At 58.9% G+C, this 18,199-nt stretch overlaps 1 protein-coding gene across 1 annotated transcript in view; it reads right to left on the bottom strand.

Moving 5' to 3' along the window:
* The window catches only part of FAM20C (FAM20C golgi associated secretory pathway kinase), a 63,279-nt gene that overhangs the window by 28,239 nt on the left and 16,841 nt on the right, over positions 1–18,199 (bottom strand).

The raw sequence follows: 18,199 nt of genomic DNA, 5'->3' as shown, positions 1-18,199 counted from the left end.
TTTAATGCCAGGCTTTCAGCCGGCAGAGCTCTGGAAGGCGAGGGGTTCTCCCTGGCAGTGACTCCAGCCTGACCTTTTGGTCCCCGAGTTCGCGGTCCACACTTCCTGCCCATTTCGGCGTCACTTGTTCCAACCCCGTGGGGGAGACGTTTGGCAAAACACGGCCGTCTTATTTAAAACCCCTGGCACCTGCTCATCCCCCATCTGTCATTCTCACGACGCACCACCACTGTGGTCTGGACTGTTTGCGTGAGGACGGTAAGCTCTCCAGCGACAGGGCCGCGGGCAGGAGGGGCACGGCTGGGCTCGGCCATGACCTGGACCAGCTGCAGCCAAGAGCATCCCGCTCAACACAGGGGTTCTTTTTCGGCTGCCGTGTATGAGTCAGGAGAACTGGGAATGGGAAGGGCACAGGGCCCAGGAAGGACCGGCGGGCGGCGACGTGCGGAATTATTTACACACCAGCCAGAACACATTGCAGGAAACGTCCCAGAAAATGCATTCCTCACAGCAAAGGGGCAGCCTCCTGTACACGTGGAGGCAAACTCACTCCCCACTCGTCGGAGCCCCAACAGTCCTCCTGTTTCACACGAACCTGGAGGTGCTGAAGGTTGTGCCGAGACCTCGTCCGGATGTGAAGGGCCCCTCCTGGGTGGGACGTTTCCTGGCTTCTGGTCCTAGAGTGGCCTCCGTGGGGCTGACAGGGAGTCATCTTGGAGGTGGGGGTGGTGGGGTGCTGGGTGGGGCACGGTGTGGCCTGACCCTGGGTCCTGGCTGTGATCCCCATCCATGAACGAGATGCCTGGTGGGCAGCCTTGGAAGTGGCTCCCAGTGCCGAGTTTTAGGAGGAGGACCCACCAGCGTGGGACCCTCGCACCAGCCTGCAATTGTTCCAGGTCAGGACCACAGTCACATTGATGAGGCTGCCCGGGACCCCGCTCGTGCCGTCAGCGAGAGCCATGAGTTGTGGCGGCCGTTCAGTGAGGTCATCCTTGGTGGAGGACGTGGGATGGACCCACAGGTGCCTCGGAGGCTGGCAGCTGTGCTGAGATGCTAAGGACCTCAGCTCCAAGCACCCGTCTAAACCTGAGCTGCTTGTTGGGACACCTCATTCCCTGGCTCCCACCGGCTCAGTGGAGATGCCGCCCTTAGAGGAGAGCTGGGGGTGAAGGCAGCGGGTGTCTCCCCTTCCACCCTCCACGGCCCCCATGGCGGTGTCAGCCTCTCACAGGGGAGGGGCAGGGACCCGGACCTGGCTTGTTGACCCCACACTGAGCCGTGACACCAGCCCCCTGGGTGGCCAGTCTCTGGAGATCTCCGCAACCCAGCAGAGGGGCTTGAGGGCCTGAGTCCTCACAGTCTGAGACAGCCACACCGGCGAGAGCCCCTGTGATCTATAGAGATTTCTGAGCCTTTCCAACGAACCCGCCTTCTTCAGAACCCATGGGGGCAGGCAGCACCGAGCCAAGACCCTGCCCAGGGCAGGGGTCGCCTACTGACCTATCTTTTATTTTCTCAGAATCTCTCTGATTGGCCACGGACCTCATCACAGCCGTGCCAGGTGGATGGGTGTTCCTCCTGGTGTTTCGTTAAGGCCTGTGCACCTGGCCGTGCCTGGCGACCCCCACCAGCTCTGACGGGTCGGCGTGGCATGGCGAGGGCTTCCGAACCACTCAGGTGAACCCCAGGACCCTCCTAACTGGCCCCACGTACCTCTCCCGGGTCTGCAGGAAACCTCTGTACCAGCTCTTCAACGTGAGACACAGAAGAGGGAGAAAAATCATTTCTTTGGCTGGAAAATCATCTCAGAAGAGGCTCTTCAACCTCTTAAGCGGTCAACTTAATGAAAATCCATTTCAAAACGATTCAGTGACTTGTAACTGTGAAGAAAGTCTAAAGTCATTTCCACTTAAAAATAATCATGATGGTTTAGACTTTATTTCAAAAGCCAACAGGGAAGAAGAATTGCTGGAAAGTTTCAGCCCTCCTGTATTTTTAAATACGCTTCTGTCGGCTCCTCCAGCATTCATGGATAGGACTCAGGGGAGCAGGATTAGAGTGGAAAGGAACGCGGGCTCCCCGGGAGCCCTGAAAACACAGGTGCACAAGTGTTTCTTACAGAAGCCCCTGTGATGCTTCCTTTCATTTCAAAGTAATAAAAGGGTAAGTTGCTCCTAACTACTCAACCAGGATTAAATATTGAGCACCAAGGTTACTGTTATAATCTTGTTTTTCCTCCATGGAGCCCTCGATGTTTAAAAAAAATCCGTAAAAAAAAAAAAAACTAAATCCATAGTTAGGGGCTTGTGTTTGAGCCGGTTCTCTGCATGTTTAAGGAGGTCTTAAATCTGCAGTTTCCTTTTGGGGCATTAAAAACAACCAGACCTGATCAAACTGCTTTTGAATGAAATCCCCTGGCTTCCATTTTCGTCCCCAGTACAGGGAAAATGAAGGCCGTATTTTCTTTCCCGTCCTTTTCATCTTCCCTCCCTTTCGTGACCATTAGAACGACAGCCCGCACACTCACGGCACCCCGGCGACCGTCATAACTGAGAAAATACAAAAAGACCCTCGATATTACCGTTCAGGGGAATGTTTTGGGGGAAAAAATGACTTTCTTTGATTTTCAACAAAGGGGATCATCTTTTCCAGGAGCCCCCACGGAAACGCGCCCTCAGTCGGCCAGAGTCGGACGGCCTGGGGAGGTTGAGAAGGTCTAATCGGAACAGCCGAGGGGAGGGAGCCAGTGCGGGCTTGGACGGCTGGAGGGACAGGCCTCAGCTTCCCCATCTGTCAAGTGGGTGCAGGGCCCAGAACCGCACTCTCTGAGGGTTTTGCTGTTTTTACCATTTATTTATTTCCCCGTCAGATTCTCCACAACAGTTACCTGATTGTTAATAATTTCCTTTTACTTGGCCGGGCGCGGTGGCTCAAGCCTGTAATCCCAGCACTTTGGGAGGCCGAGGCGGGCGGATCACAAGGTCAGGAGGTCGAGACCATCCTGGCTAACACAGTGAAACCCCGTCTCCACTTAAAAAATACAAAAAAACTAGCCGGGCGAGGCGGCGGGCGCCTGTAGTCCCAGCTACTCGGGAGGCTGAGGCAGGAGAATGGCGTAAACCCGGGAGGCGGAGCTTGCAGTGAGCTGAGATCCAGCCACTGCACTCCAGCCTGGGCGACAGAGCGAGACTCCATCTCAAAATAATAATAATAATAATAATTTCCTTTTACTTATTAAGCAAAGAAATGTCCAGCTGCCAAGTGAGGTCAGAATACAGCCACCTTCTGTGGCCAGCCTCAGGTGATGTAAATTTGGCCACCAGTAAATCACCGGGGAGTCTGGACAAGCCAGAGTGACCTCAGCAGCCGGAGGCTCCAGCCCTGGAGGACTTGGGCCTGTGGTGGGCAGTGGGGTGGAGCGGCCGCCTGTGCCTGTCCCCACAGACCTGCGAGAGGGTGGAGTCACCACCGGGTGTCAGGGCCATGACCGGGGGGGCACACAGGGTCACCTGAGAGGCCCAGCTGGGCGGCCCTGTGGCTGTGGGACAGCAACTCCCTCCTCCCTGAGCCTTGGGCCCTGGTCCTTGGCTGGTCGGTGCTGGAGTTCTTGTGAGGGTGCCGAGGCCTGTGGCACGCCCCTCTGAGTCAGCCCGTGCAGGAGACACGCCGTTCACGTTGGTTTTGTTTTCAAACTTTCCACTCCCCGCACTGTGACCCTTCAGGGCCCCTCCTAGCCGGCCTTCTCCGGGGACTCAGAAAGCTCAGCCAGTCACAAGGCAGAGGAAGGGACAGGGGCCACGTGGACACCAAGGGGGCGGCCTGCAGTGGGCCCAGGCTGCACCCAGCAGGTTTGGGAGGTTAAGCTCCTTCTCCAAAGGCCTCCATCGCACTCCAGGCCACAGATCCTGGCAAGTCAGGTGAGCCCCGGCGTCTGCCCCCGAGATCACCCCTGCTTCTCCTCCCATCCCGTCTCACGGAGCTCGGTGAAACCCAGGGTGTTCCGCGCAATGAGAAGGCTCAGGCGGACAGCCGCCGTGCGACCCCGTGACGGTCCCGGCAGGCCAGGAGCCCGGGGCAGATGCAGGATGATCCTGGGGTGGAGGGCCGGGCAGGCTCAGGGGTCCCAGGTGCCCGTCAGGGGCAGCCCCCATTTAGCTTCCTTATCCTTCCATGCTTCTGAGATGCCTGGCGGGGAGGGGCACCAAAGTCTCTCAAAAGCTCACTTCAGGATTGTTCTTCAAATGAAAAAAGTTCATTTTTCTTCTGACTATAAAAATAAGCCATGAAACTGGAAGCAACGGGAACGTCCTCTACCTGGGGCCGGCAAGGCCACTGCCAGGATCACCTGCCGCGTCCTCAGAAGGCCCCTCCCTGCATGGGGGCTGAGGGTGACCGCTCTGCAGGTACCAGGTGCCGTCCCCACGGGGCTCCGGGCAGCAGCTGGGACACCCCCCACGTAGACAAGCCGGCTGCAGACGTCATTTGCAGGGGACACGTCCGCCCCCACGGCACCTGCCCCACGCGCCCGCCTGCCCTCTTCTCCTCCCTCATCACCTGCAGCTGCTGCCTCTGCTGGGCCCATGGCCGCGAAGACAGCCCTAGAGGGCGAGACAGGCTCCTTGGCCTCCACCCCGCAGGCTCTGTGCTCATTTGCTTGCTCAGAACCACACACTGAGCACCTGCCGTGTGGCCTGTGCCGGGGACACAACGACGAGCTAAGTGAAGACTCAGCACCCACCCCCCGTGGAGCCTGCCGCTCCGTGGACAATCCGACAACACAAATCCCCAAGTCCCCATCCCTGTGAGGCTGAGACAAGTTTACACACCCACACTTCAGGCTTCAGACAAAAGGGAGCCTGCCCCAGGCCCTCCCCCTGAGAACTGGGGACCAGCCCTGGTCCTAACTGCACTTCATAGGAACACCGGGTTCATCCATACACATGTGCACACTCCCCCACATCCACATAAGCCTACACGTGCATGGGTGTGCAAACTATGCACACGCCCTCACGTACACATGCACAGGCACACACATGTACCCATGCCTACACATGCACCCACAAAAGCACATGTATGCACACACATGCAAACCCTTACACACGTGTGTACACATGTACACATGCCACACATGCACGCCCAAACGTGCACCCACACAAGCATAGGCATGCACACACACACCCCTACACACATACACACATGTGTACACATGCCCACAATGCACCCACAAAAGCACATGCATGCACACACATGCAAACCCTTACGCACACGTGTACACATGTACACATGCCACACATGCACGCCCAAACGTGCACCCACAAGCACAAGCATGCACACACACCCTTACACACACGTGTGTACACATGGACACATGCCCACCCAAATGTGCACCCACACAAACGCCCAAACGCTCACCTGCAAGCACAACAATGCACACACACCCTTACACACACGTGTGTACACATGGACACATGCCCACCCAAATGTGCACCCACACAAGCACAGGCATGCACACACATACCCTTACACACATGCACACATGTGTACACATGCCCACACATGCACGTCCACACAAGCACATGCGTGCATACACATACACACTCTTACACACTCATACACACATGTGTACACATGCCCACACATGCACGTCCAAACATGGATCCGCACAAGCACACATGGATACATACGTACACTCACCCACCACACACACGAATATATGAGCACATTTGCAGTCCTACACGTGCACACAAACATGTACATACATGTGCACTTCCACCCCACAGGAACACACCCCATGCTCACACACATTCGTGCCCACCAACCCTGAACAGGCACACACACAGGCATGCCCGCCTGTGTGCCCACCCACCACATGAGCGTGTGCACACTCACACACAGGCATGCCCGCCTGCACGCCCATCTCCTACACGAGTGTGTGCACACTCAAACACACAGTTTCTAAGAAACAAAACACAACAGCGCAGCTGCCCCGGACCTCCTGACACCCCTGCGTGGCCCCGGCCCTGCCCTGTCTCCTGACTTGTGCAGCTCCGGCCCTGCGCAGGCCCCTCCCTGCCGAGCACCTGGATGCTAAGAACCGCTCATGCAGCTCCCTGCCCTGCTAGAGACAAGGCTCCGCCCTGTGCCCCGGGCCCACCCTCCGGGCTCTCACTTCCCAGGCATGGGAGGCCTCCTGTCCTTGCTCCCCAGGGCATGACAGTTGGGTGCCCAGGAAAAATGCAGCCGACCGCCCCGGCCTCCTACGCTCCAGCACCAGATGACCTGCACACCACGTGGAGCTTCCTGTGCGCAGGTGTCCCGCCCTCCCTCCCGCCTCTCCCCCCTGCACAGGCGGCCAGCGCAGGCCCGTGCAGGAATGTTCCGCTCCAGACCTCCCCATGCCGCCGACCTAGCTGTTCAGGTCTCAGCTCCAGCGTCGCCCCCAGGACTTCCCCAGGTGGTGCCTACACAGAGGCCATGCTTAACTCAATCTGTGGGAGAGACCTCAGAAGGTCAGTGGAACGATGCCCAAGCCTGTCTCTGCCACACTCCTTCGTTTCAGTCCCTCCACGCGTCACCCCTCTCTGAAACGTTCCTGCGTATCTGTTCACATGTGCGTTGCCCACGCCCCCGGGAATTTAGGCTCCACTCGAGGTGGGGTCCTGCGTGAACAGCATCTCCCAGCCGCAGCAGGTGCCCAGTGGTGGCCCAGCGGCCCTGCTGGGCAGGGCAGGGGTGAGAGGAGAAGGGACTTGGCCTCTGCTCGAGGGCCTAACTGCCGGAGATTTATAAGGGACAGCCTCTCAGGCAGGACCCAGGAGGCCACTTGCACGCCAGGAGCCAGCAGCTCTGAGCACAGGGACCCCCTGGGCACAGCAGTGAGGACGGCATGTGGGGGTCCCAGCAGCTTCTGACGAAGTCGATCAACATTCCTGCAAGGGACCCTGGCTTAGCTTCCCGCAGGGAGCCAGCAGGGGCGTCTGAGTGCCAGGCAGCTCTGCCCGGCCAGACCCAGGGTGAGGAGCAGGCTTGGAGGCCGGCCCACACCGAGCGTGGACACAAAGGGGTCCTTGTCCAGGTCTGGTCAGGTCCAGGCCTCTGCTGGGTCCACACCCACACAGCCCATTGGGCAATCTGTTTGCCTTTGGAGCCGGCGAGGCCACAGTGGAGAGAAACATGAATTTTTACCACCAGAACAGAAAATCCTTCGAAATTGCAGACCGATCCCTCACTGATCCTCAAGACCATTTTGTTTCCGCAAGCCTTAGTTTGTGGGGGGCGTGTGCCTGGAAGGTTTCCCAAGATGGCTGTCCCTGGAGAACTCCTGTCCACCCCGCAGACACCCGAGGGTCTCCCGTCCACCCCACAGACACCCGAGGGTCTCCCGTCCACCCCGCAGACACTCAAAGGTCTTCCCCAGAGTTTGCTCAGGAGCAGAGACCCCCTTCCATTCTTCCCACTGCCTTGCACAGCCCTCAGCAAAGGGTCCTGATGTCTCCAGGGGTTGCAGACCCATCAGCCTGAGCTCTCACTCTCAGGGCTGTGTCTGCCCAACCCTGAGGGCCCAGCCCAGTGAGCACAGAGCAGGCACCATCCCCAGGTTCTCCTGACAATCAGGGGACCATCCCCTGGCAAGGTCGGTCTCCAGGAGTCCCCCCGACCCCAAGGGCTCATTCACACTCCCCACTCTCACCCTCAGGGTCTTGGCTTTGATTTCTCTGGGGCCCTCGTGGGCCACCAAGGGGCTCCATGCCGGCGGGTCTCGGCCATGCTCCGTCAGCGCCCACCAGTGCTCTCTAGGTTTGCACCTGGTCCAGGACAGCAAAGCCCACAGATAACGGCGAGGCTCCTGTCAGTCCCCACCTCTGTTTCCCAAGTCCGTGGCCAGCTTTGTCCCCTGCCAGGAGGATTTATTCTTTGCGGCTCTGGCAGGCTGTGCAATTTCTCAGCGTTCTCCGCTGCCCTGGATGCACTCGGAGCAGGAAGCCTTGTGGAAATACAGACCTCTTTGTCCCGCTGCGTCTCCAGACCCCACTGGAGCCCAGGGAGGAGAGACGCCAGCTGTCCAGAGGCCTCCCAGGGGCCTCCGGCTATTCACAGGCGCCATCCTGCATCTCTGCCAGAGGTCGTGGTGTTTGGGGATCTGGGCCACGCCAGGCTGGACTCTGCACAGGCTCTGACCCCTGATCTGTGCCATCTATGTCCACTCCGGTCCTTCTGACGGGGACTGGCCAGTGTGGAGCAGGGCCTGACGCTGGCCACCTTGTGCTCCACACCCAGCTCCTCGGACAGCCCTGCAGGAGCCAAGGGATCCCGCGCTGCCTGTCCTCAGCCCTTCCACACCTAGGCTGGACACCCACATATCAGGGAGGGAGGGCCAGCAAAGGCTGCTGGGTGGCACCTGGCACTCAGCTCCCTCTCCCCTGCGCCACCTGGTGCTCGGCCCCCTCTCCCCTGCACCGCCCGGCACTCAGCCCCCTCTCCCCTGCGCCGCCCGGCGCTCGGCCCCCTCTCCCCTGCGGCACCTGGCGCTCAGCCATGACGCAGGAAACCAGGCTCCACCTGGGGCGAGGTTTGAGGGGAATGTGTGACTTCGTTGTCCAGGGCTGGGCAGGTGAACAGGTGGAGAATCGGGGGAGGGGCTGGGGTCACTGCACGAACCCCGCCGTGGATGTGCATCACGGAGAAAGGACAAGAACTGCGGAGAGGAAGCCGTGCCTCCAAACGCCACGACCACCCATGGTGCCCAGAGGCGGGGTGCCTTGTCCTCTGCAGCCTCTGTGCGGTGGGGAGCACTGGGGAACCCTCACTGTATGTCCTGTCTGAGCCGCTAAGAGGTTCTGAGCGAGTCCCGTCCATGCCACTGGGTTTGGGCTGGACTGGAGTGATCTGTCTGTCCTGGGCCCATGTCAGCTCCCGTCACCTCTCCCACCTCGGTTTCCCAATCTATACCAATCAATAAACATTGGCTGAGTGAGCCGTGGGATGGAGGAGTGACCAGCCCTGTCCCTCGGCTGGGCCACGCGGTGGACACGGGTCTTGTCCAGAGAGCCAGGAAGGGTCAGAGCGCGGTGGAGAGGCCGCACAATGACGCCCCCACATTCATCACTCAGACCCTGCCCTGCCCTCCCTCTGACCAGGCTTGGAGCTTGGCGTCCCGGCCTCCCTTCGGCTCCGGGTTGGCCACGAGCTTACTGGGACGTTGAGCAGGTCATGCACTTGCGTCAGAGGGGCCACACCCGGGGGTCAGTGCGGGTGAACTGAGGTGGCAGCACGCAGCCCGGCACTGCACGGAGGCCCCGCAGGGCACACGGAAGGAGCCCTCCAGGACGGGAGCACCGGAAAGGGGCCCCAGCTGCCGGGAAGTGCTGAGCCCAGGCCTGCGGGGTGAGGAGCTGCTGGAAAGGCCCCAGCCACGTGGTGGACACCATGCTTCATTGAGAAAAGCAGCCAGTGTGGTTTTGTGGCTGGGCTTGAGCTACCCAGCGAACGCTGTGGCCTGCCTGGCAACTCGTGTGACCCCATTTCACAGATGAGGAGGCTGAGGCCCGGGGAAGTTTGAGAGCCAGCCCGCAGGTGGCAGGCCTGAGCGTCCAACCCCTACCCCACCGCTCCTGGCCTCACACGTCCTCCCAAAGCAGCATCTCGGGGCCGACGGGGATGGGCAGCCCTCGGTCCGCTGTACAGGACCCCAGGTGGCTTATCGAACAGGAACATCGACAGAGCGTCAATTAAAGAGCAGCTGCCTCCCCTCACCCCACCGATGAGGACTGAGGACCGTCAGCCAGGCCCCTCTTCCTCTGAGGGTGGCCACTGCGGCCGTCCCCAGCCCCGTGCTCATCGAACCTCTCAGTCCTCTCCTTGTACAAATGGAGAGTAGAAGGAGCCTGCACACGCTTTGCAGGGACGCACGGGCCCCGGGTCACTGTTCTGCCGTCTTTCTTATTAAAATTGCATCTGTGTTGCCCTCCCTGGACGTGGCCACGTGGGACTGTGGAGAACCCTGAGGGCACCTCTGCCTGGCCCTGAGGCACAGCTCCAAGAGGGAGGCCCCGGGAGCAGCTTCAGGGGAAGCCGGCACCTCTACAGGGCTGCCCTGTGCCAGGCCGCTGTCTGCCACCCAATCTACAGTCAGGACCTGGACACACTTAACCTCAAGTCGAACCCAAGGCCACCATCTCAGCAGCGCCTCCCAGGACGGCCCCGAAACTCCCCTGGGTCCAGGTGCATGTTACCCGCTTGATACACAAAAAGCCAGACGCAGCTCTGCCCTAAATGGGGGCACCGGGAGGGGCTGGAGTTCACCCACAGCCAGTCTGTGACCACCACGTCCCAACCTAGAGGAGGCGACAGGAGACAGGGACGACGACCCCAGGAGGGGCCTGGGCAACTCTCTGACCCCAGTAATACCCGCACTGGACACGGGTCACGCAGAATGCCCCACGCAGGTGCAAGGCCGAGGCCAAGGCTGTGTCCGCCTCCCCCACAGGTCTTGGGTGGTCGGCAGCCCCGGGACAGCTGGGAAAGGCTTGTCCGAGCCGCACCTGCTCACCCCTGGGGGTCCCATCGCTCGCTAAAAGAGGCAACTGGCTTTGGCCCTGGAGCTGCGCCTGGGTCACGGGAAGCCAGTCAGACAGGACACGGGGCCTCTTCACACCAGCACGATGCTGCGTGGGATGGGGCCATTCAGGGTGGGCCCCCCCTCCTGCCTTTAATTCTTCTTCACTGCTCACGCTCTGCTGCCCGGAGACAGGCCCTGGCGGGCCATGTGTTGTCAGAGCCCGGAAGGAGGGCTGAAGTGTCAGCCCACAAGCCTTTCTGCAACTGCTTCTGTTCCTATATCTTGGCTGGGAGGAATTCCTGGGCCTGGGGACAGCTGTTTGCAGACAGTTTCTTTGGGAGATGTAGACGCACACACACTCACACACACGCATACATGTTTCTGTTCTTTGCAAAAGGAAAGACAAGCAGGCTGTAACAGAGAAGGGCTGCAGGCCCTGAGATCCACCACGGAGCCTCGGCCCCCGACGCTGAGCCCCGGCACGGCCTGCAGGGCTGGGACATGAAGGGAAATGGATGCCGTGGGCAGGAACCTCGCCCCCGACGCTGTAAACCCATCCTGGCAAACGCGAGACACATCTGCATGGCTAAGCCCCATCACCAGGCGGTGACGGCCAGAAACTCCCCAGCTGGAAAGAGCAGGGAGGGCAGGAGTCTCCGGAGAAAAGGCTCCCGGGCCAGCATCAAGGACCAGGGCTCCCAGCCGGCCTTTCCTCAGCGAGATGTCACCCCACAGGCTGGGAATCTACAGTCAGGACCTGGACTCACGCCTGGGCCCGCCACCGGCTCACTGTGTTAAGTTTCCTCACTGTATTCAGTTTCCTCCTCTGTGAATGGGACTTGAAAATAAAACCACGCCTCCACCTGAATGCCCCTAAAGGTCAATGACAAAGGGGTGCTGGCGATCTCTGTCCCCCGCCCACAGCCACCCGGCTACCCACAGCTCCTCGACTGCCCACCACCACCCAATTATCCAGTCCCCAAACTGCTCAGAGCCACCCAACTGCCCGCAGCCCCCCAACCGCCATGGCCCCCAACCATCCACAGTCACCCGGCTACCTACACCCACTGAACCGCTCACAGCCATCCAACAACCCACAGTCACCCAGCCGCCGATAGCCCCCAAAGGCTCACAGCCACCTAACTACCCAGTCACTCATGCTCCTCCTACTCATCTCCATCCTCTCCACACCACCGTGGGCCCTGGTCCCCTCCCAGCCCATCCTCTCCACACCACCGTGGGCCCTGGTCCCCCCACCCAGCCCATCCTCTCCACACCACCACAGGCCCTGCTCCCCTCCCAGCCCATCCTCTCCACACCACCACGGGCCCTGCTCCCCCCTCCCAGCTGGAGCCTCTGAACTACACGGCACGGTACTCACTCGCTCACTCCACCTCTTTTGCACATTTCTCCTTTCACTTGGCACAGGGCTCCCACTGTTAACAACGCCCTGTCCTCCTGGGCCACGCTGGGAGGCTGGACACACGGACACATGTAGCTGCCTGTCTGCCCCGGGGCCTAGGAGGGCAGAGTGACGAGGAGTGTTTGGGTAGCACCTGTGGCCGGGGCCTCCCCACCTCCAGAGGTCAGACCCCCTGCAGGCATCAAGTCTGAGTCATGTCTGTGTTCCCAGGGCTTGGCGGGAGGCCAGGCCCAGGCACTCCGTGTTTGCGGGATGACGAAATGAATATTTCTACCTGGAGGTGGTCACAGCCAGCGTCGTGGGCAGCCGCCGCATGCCTGGAAGGTTCTTTCCGGGACGCAAGATGGAATTTGCAGCCAACAGCCTGCTTGGTGTGTCCAGCAGACTCAAACCCACGCTCAGTCCCCCGCTTCTCCAAGCCGGAAAGTCGGTGCCTGGTCTCCTAGGCCAGGTCAAAAGGGTTCAGCCCTGCAAGCGTCTGAGACCTCTTCTTCCAACGCCCTTGTTGACGGACGGGTACGCCGAGTCCCAGGAGGGGAGGGCGCTCGGCCAGGTCAGACAGCAACAGTGGCGACGCCAGGCCCATCGCTCTGTGGCGACACGGCATTTCCTAAAGCCGCACCTGTCCCGCGGACTGTGCCAGGTCCAGGTGTCACCTCCTACACCCCTCTTTACCCAACATACCTGTCTTCAACATTCAAACATCATTACACCAAAAGCACCAGCAACAACAAAAGTAGCTACATGGGACATCCTAAAATTAAGCTTGTCCTTCAAAGGATACCGCGTATGTGGTAAGGGTCTTGTATTCAGAACATATAAAGATGTCTTTTTCTTTTCTTTTCTTTTCTTTTCTTTTCTTTTCTTTTTTTTTTTTTTTTTTTTGAGACTGCATTTCACTCTTGTTGCCCAGGCTGGAGTGCAGTGGCGCGATCTTGGCTCACGGCAACCTCCGCCTCCCCAGTTCAAGCGATTCTCCTGCCTCAGCCTCCTGAGTAGCTGGGACTACAGGCGTGCACGACCACACCCGGCTAATTTTGTATTTTTAGTAGAGACAGGTTTTCACCGTGTGGGTCAGGCTGGTCTCGAACTCCCGAGCTCAGATGATCCACCTGCCTCAGCCTCCCGAAGTGCTGGGATTACAGGCGTGAGCCACCGTGCCTGGCCCAGATGTCTTAAAACTTAATAACAAAAAGACAACCTAACTGAACAAAATGGCAAAAGCTTTGAATAGACATTTCTTTAAAGAAGACACATAAACGGCCCATGCCCACATGGAAAGATGCTCCAGAGTTAGTCACTGCGAAGTGCGAGTCAAAACCACCACGAAACACCTCTCCACCCCCACCAGAACAGGTCATCCAAAAGACAGACAACAGCACACACTGACAAGGAGGTGGAGAAACTGGAACCCGGGAACGAGCTCCCTGCAGGGTTACAAGATGGTGCAGCCGCTGTGGAAAACGGACAGCCAGTTCCTCAAACCGCTAAACGCAGTTATCACGTGAGCCGGCAGCTGCTCCCAGGAATATATCCAAGAGAGCAGAAAACACCTGCCCTCGCGGAAACTCACACACAGTTGTCCAAAGCAACATTATCTTCGAGTGTCAAAAAGCAGAAACAACCCAAATGCCCGTCAACAGAGGAACAAATGAACAGCCACACCGTGGAATATTACTCAGCCGTGAAAAACAGCGAGGCACCTACCCATGTGGCAGCACAGATGGGCGACGGAACCACGTGTCACTCACAAAGGACTGCACAGCGACCGACCCAGGAGCTTTGGAAATGTGTCACTCACAAAATACTACACAGTGCACGACTCCAGAGCCCCCCATGTCAGTCACAAGGGAATACACACTGCAGGATTCGAGCCTTGGAAACGTGTCACTCACAAAAGAATATGCAATGCACAACTCTAGAGCCCCCCATGTCAGTCACAAGGGAACACACACTGCAGGATTCCAGAGCCTTGGAAACGTGCCACTCACAAAGGTATGCGCAATGCACAGCTCCAGAGCCCTCCATGTCAGTCACAAGGGAACACACACTGCAGGATTCCAGAGCCTTGGAAACGTGTCACTCACAAAGGAATACGCAATGCGTGATTCCATTTGTATGAAAATCCAGAATAAATAACTTACTAATATCAAGCAGCAGAAAGGAGGCTAGTGATTGACAGGGACTGGAGAGGGACAAGGGGGCTGAGGAGCGACGACAGAAGGGTGAAGGATTTCTTTGTGGAGTCACGGAAAACGGGCTAAAATCGACTGTGGGGATGAATATGCACAATTCTGAGCTCAAAGCCACTGGGCTGCAGACTTTAAGAACTGCCTGGCATGTGAATTGTATCTCAGCAAAGCTGACTTTAAACAAAGAACTTAAATATCTTCCTGTAACCCTAAAGCAAATGCACCCAGGAGCTCTTGGGCTAATGTGCCGGCCGCGTGTGCTTTCCAGCGTCTATCAGAAACGGAGACCCTGAAACTTCCACTGGTTACCCCGCCCCACGTGCACTGTGCAGCACCCCAGGCCTAGCTCCGCCCTCACCGCCGGCCCCTGGTCTACACCCTCTCACCTTACATCTAGCAGCCCAGAGGAGCAACACTGTGCCCATCTAACTAATTCAGATGTTGTACCAAGAACTCACCAAGCCATGATGAGCGCATAGAGCCAAGTCCTTTATTAAAGAAAACTTTTTTTTTTTTTTTGAGATGGAGTCTCATTCTGTCCCCCAGGCTGGAGTGCAGTGGCGTGATCTTGGCTCACTGCAACCTCCACCTCCCAGGTTCAAGCGATTCTCCTGCTTCAGCCTCCTGAGTAGCTGGAATTACAGGCGCAAACCACCACACCTGGCTAATTTTTATATTTTTAGTAGGGACAGGGTTTCACCATGTTGGCCAGGCTGGCCTGGAACTCCTGGACTCAAGTGATCCACCCGCCTCGGCCTCCCAAAGTGCTGGGATGACAGCTGCGAGCCGCTGTGCCCGGCCTTTAAAGAGACCTATTAATCATGGATCTTAATTCATTAATGCTGTGGTCAGTGCATCCCCCAGGCCCTGGGCACAGCCCCCATAGGCCATCAGGGGTGCCACTGGCTGCAGGACCTTGATCAAGGACAGACCCAGGCCCTGGTCGGCAAAGGAGGTCGGGCACCAGGCAACGCCCTGACCTGACCTGGGGGTGGCAGTGAGAGGACCGAGCTGGGAGGTTTGTGAAAGGTTCGCACACGCCCGCCTGCCCGCGGTGTGGGGTCCCTGCCTCCGCCCACCACGTGCCCAGTGGGAAGACCGAGTCCCGGACCAGCCTCTGGACGCCACAGCCTTGGACACATCCTTTCCCTTTCTGGGCCTCAGCTTCCCCAACTGCAGCAGGCTTCCCAGGCCTGTTTCCTGGCTATGCTCTAACCCAGCCCCCACCTCCCCACTCAGCCCACGCGTCACGTCGGCCTCCCCAGGTGACAGCACAGCCCTGCCCAGCCCATTCGTCAGTGGCCTTGGCCTTAGGCAAGCTGAGATGGCAGGGCCCCAACAAACGGGCTAGGGGCCGAGAGTCCTGGGGAGGCGGCTCTGGAGCCTGGCACCACCTCTGCCCGCTGCAGGACCATGGGAGGTCTCCTGACCTCTACAGTCAGCCCACATGTGGCCACAATGGGGATGTGGGTGCCCACCATGGTGGGGGGCTGGCGAGGTTTACGGAGGCCTGGAGAGGAAGAGGTGGGGGAGGTGAGATGGAAGGTTGGGGGCAGGCCGGGAGGTTGGAAGAGGCTGGGGCAGGTCTGGGGGAGGCTCCGGGAGGTTGCAGGGACGGTGGTAGGAGGCAGGGAGATGTCCAAGGGGAGGTTCAGGGGTGGGCTGGGAGGTTGGGGAGGCTGGGGGGAGGCTGGGAGGAGGCATGGGAAGGTCCGAGGGGAGGATGGGGAGTTTGGAGGAGGCTGGGGAGGTTGGGAGTGGCTGGGGGGAGCCTGGGAGGAGGCCCCGGGGAGGCTGACGGGGGAGGAGGAAGGGAGAAGGCTGGGGAGGTGGAGGGTAGGTCGGTCACCCTGGGCTTAAGGGGACACTGGATCCTGGTTTCTACTTTCCTTCTCCAAACCCGAGTTCCCTCAGTTATGGGAATGGCCGTAAACGCCACGTCCTACAACCCACAGGGCCACGTGAGGATGGACGAACATAAAGGCTTCTGTATATAAGCCCCAAACACAGGCCAGGCCCACAGCTGCCGAGTGTCCGAGACGCTGGTTACTGCAGGGCCTGGCGCACAGCAGCGGCCCCGCAAATGTCACTGTTTTGCTGCCAGCCACAGCTGGACTTTCCACCTCCTCAGAGATGAGAAATGGGGCCTCATGGATTCATGCAGACCATGAAATAGGGGCCGGACAAGCCGGCGCCCAGGAACACTCTTCTCTGTGGCCGGAGCACAGCACCCCGAGGTCCCATAGCTCAGGGTGACGGGGCCACCCCTCCAGGGGACGCTCCTGAATGAACCTGGAAACATCTGCTAGGCTGGAAAACGCACCCATGGGTGGGAGTCATGCCTGCGGCTCGAGCCAGCTCAAGGAAGATGAAGACGCCGGACGCCGCCATTTGGCGGCTATTCCGCTCCCGTTACCGCCAGGGGAGGGTCCACTCAGCAGCAGCTGCCCAGGCTCAGTTGTCTCCTGCCCACCCGCCGCTCCACACCACAGCACCCTGAAAGGAGGGGTCTTCAAACAGCTCCTTCGCGTAACCCAGGAGACCCTCAGGTCTCCGGGCGATGCCGTCTCTCCCAGCTGAGCCTCCTCAACGGGGTCAGAGGCCACGAGAGGCCCAAGGAGGCTGTTTCACATCCACGCACAGAAACGGCGAAGGAAGCACCTGTGATCTCAGGCCCCACGCAGGGCTGGCCGTGAGACCCGTGGGGGCAGCGGGTCAGTTCCCACGTGTTCATCCCACCCCTGGCAGCAGCCCTTAGCTTCAGGCCCTGAGCTCTGATGGCCTCTGTGTAATTTTGGTGAATGGCTGCTCCTCGGCCCTGGGTGAGCGGGGATGCCCTTGGCCCCGGGCTCGGGCACAGGACTGTGACTCACCCACCAGCTCCAGGCGGCCCCGGGTCTGAGGCCAGACTTGTGGGTCCTCGGGGAAGCCCGGAGCAGGGCCACCTCCCTCTGTCAAATCCAGAACCTCTGTCCAGAGAAATGAGGGGCCCAGAAACCAAGCCCAACAGCCAACATCTGCCTCCAGCCACAACTTGCAAGCAGGCAGCTATATTTTGTTTGACCTGCAAAGTATATTACGAGCTTCTGAATTAGTTACTACCAAGATGAAACAATAAAAAGAAATCCATGTTTCTAGCTTCTCTGGAAAGTTAGAAATCAGGCCAGATGGCCAAGGTCTGGTGAGCCGACAGGCCGCTGACCCCTTCCTGTGGGACGCACACCCCTCGGCCTGCCACAGGCCCCGCCCAGCCCAGCAGCCTCCCTGGCATGACCTGCCTGTCCCTCCGGGCATTTGTGCCTGAAACACAGCAAATCTCTCTTGCCAGTGCATAAATGGCCTTGTTTGGGACTAACAGAAGATCGCAGGACAACCTTGGCCCACCGGAGGTAGCAAGCCCAAGACCCACACCGTAGCCACTTTGCTGAACCTGCTGGGGTGGCCAGAGGTCCAAACACCCCTCACCACGAGCTGTCACGTGCCACGGAGCGCTGTGGTCCTGGTTTTGGTGACACGGTTTCTATTTTATCCAGAACAGGGCGCACTGTTCACTGGACCACATCCAGCCCATTTTGTTGCATAAATGAAGACTTATTAGAACTTGGCCTCCCCCATCGCCACGGACTGCGTCTGGCTGCTCTGGGGCTAGGAACACCCTCTGAATACTGGGGAGAGACCGTGCACCTGCAAAGCCTGAAATAGCTGCATCCGGCCCTTTGTAGGAAAGGTGTGCGGGCTGCAGAGGCGTGCTGGGAAGGTGCGGACGTCACCCCGTTCAGAGAGGCATTCTTTGGTGTTCACGTTCCAGGTTACTTGTTTAAAATACAAATGCTTATTCTCACAGGGTAAGAATAACCAGCAGTAGGTTTTCAGTCGTATAAAAAGGGATGAGGTGGGGAGGCCGTGGGAGAGCAGAGAAAATGAGGCCACCTCTGTTGCTCGTTTGCCACGATGTGGAGAGTGGAGAGTGGTCACCCATAGTCTCCCCAAAACACCCTGGGAGAAGACACGCCCCCCCCCCCCCCC

The sequence above is a fragment of the Rhinopithecus bieti genome, unplaced genomic scaffold, assembly GCF_001698545.2.
Source record: "Rhinopithecus bieti isolate Rb0 unplaced genomic scaffold, ASM169854v2 scaffold_1017, whole genome shotgun sequence".
Lineage (NCBI taxonomy): Eukaryota > Metazoa > Chordata > Mammalia > Primates > Cercopithecidae > Rhinopithecus > Rhinopithecus bieti.
The sequence above is the reverse complement of the archived record's forward strand: the minus strand, read 5'-3'. Positions and strand labels throughout refer to the sequence as shown.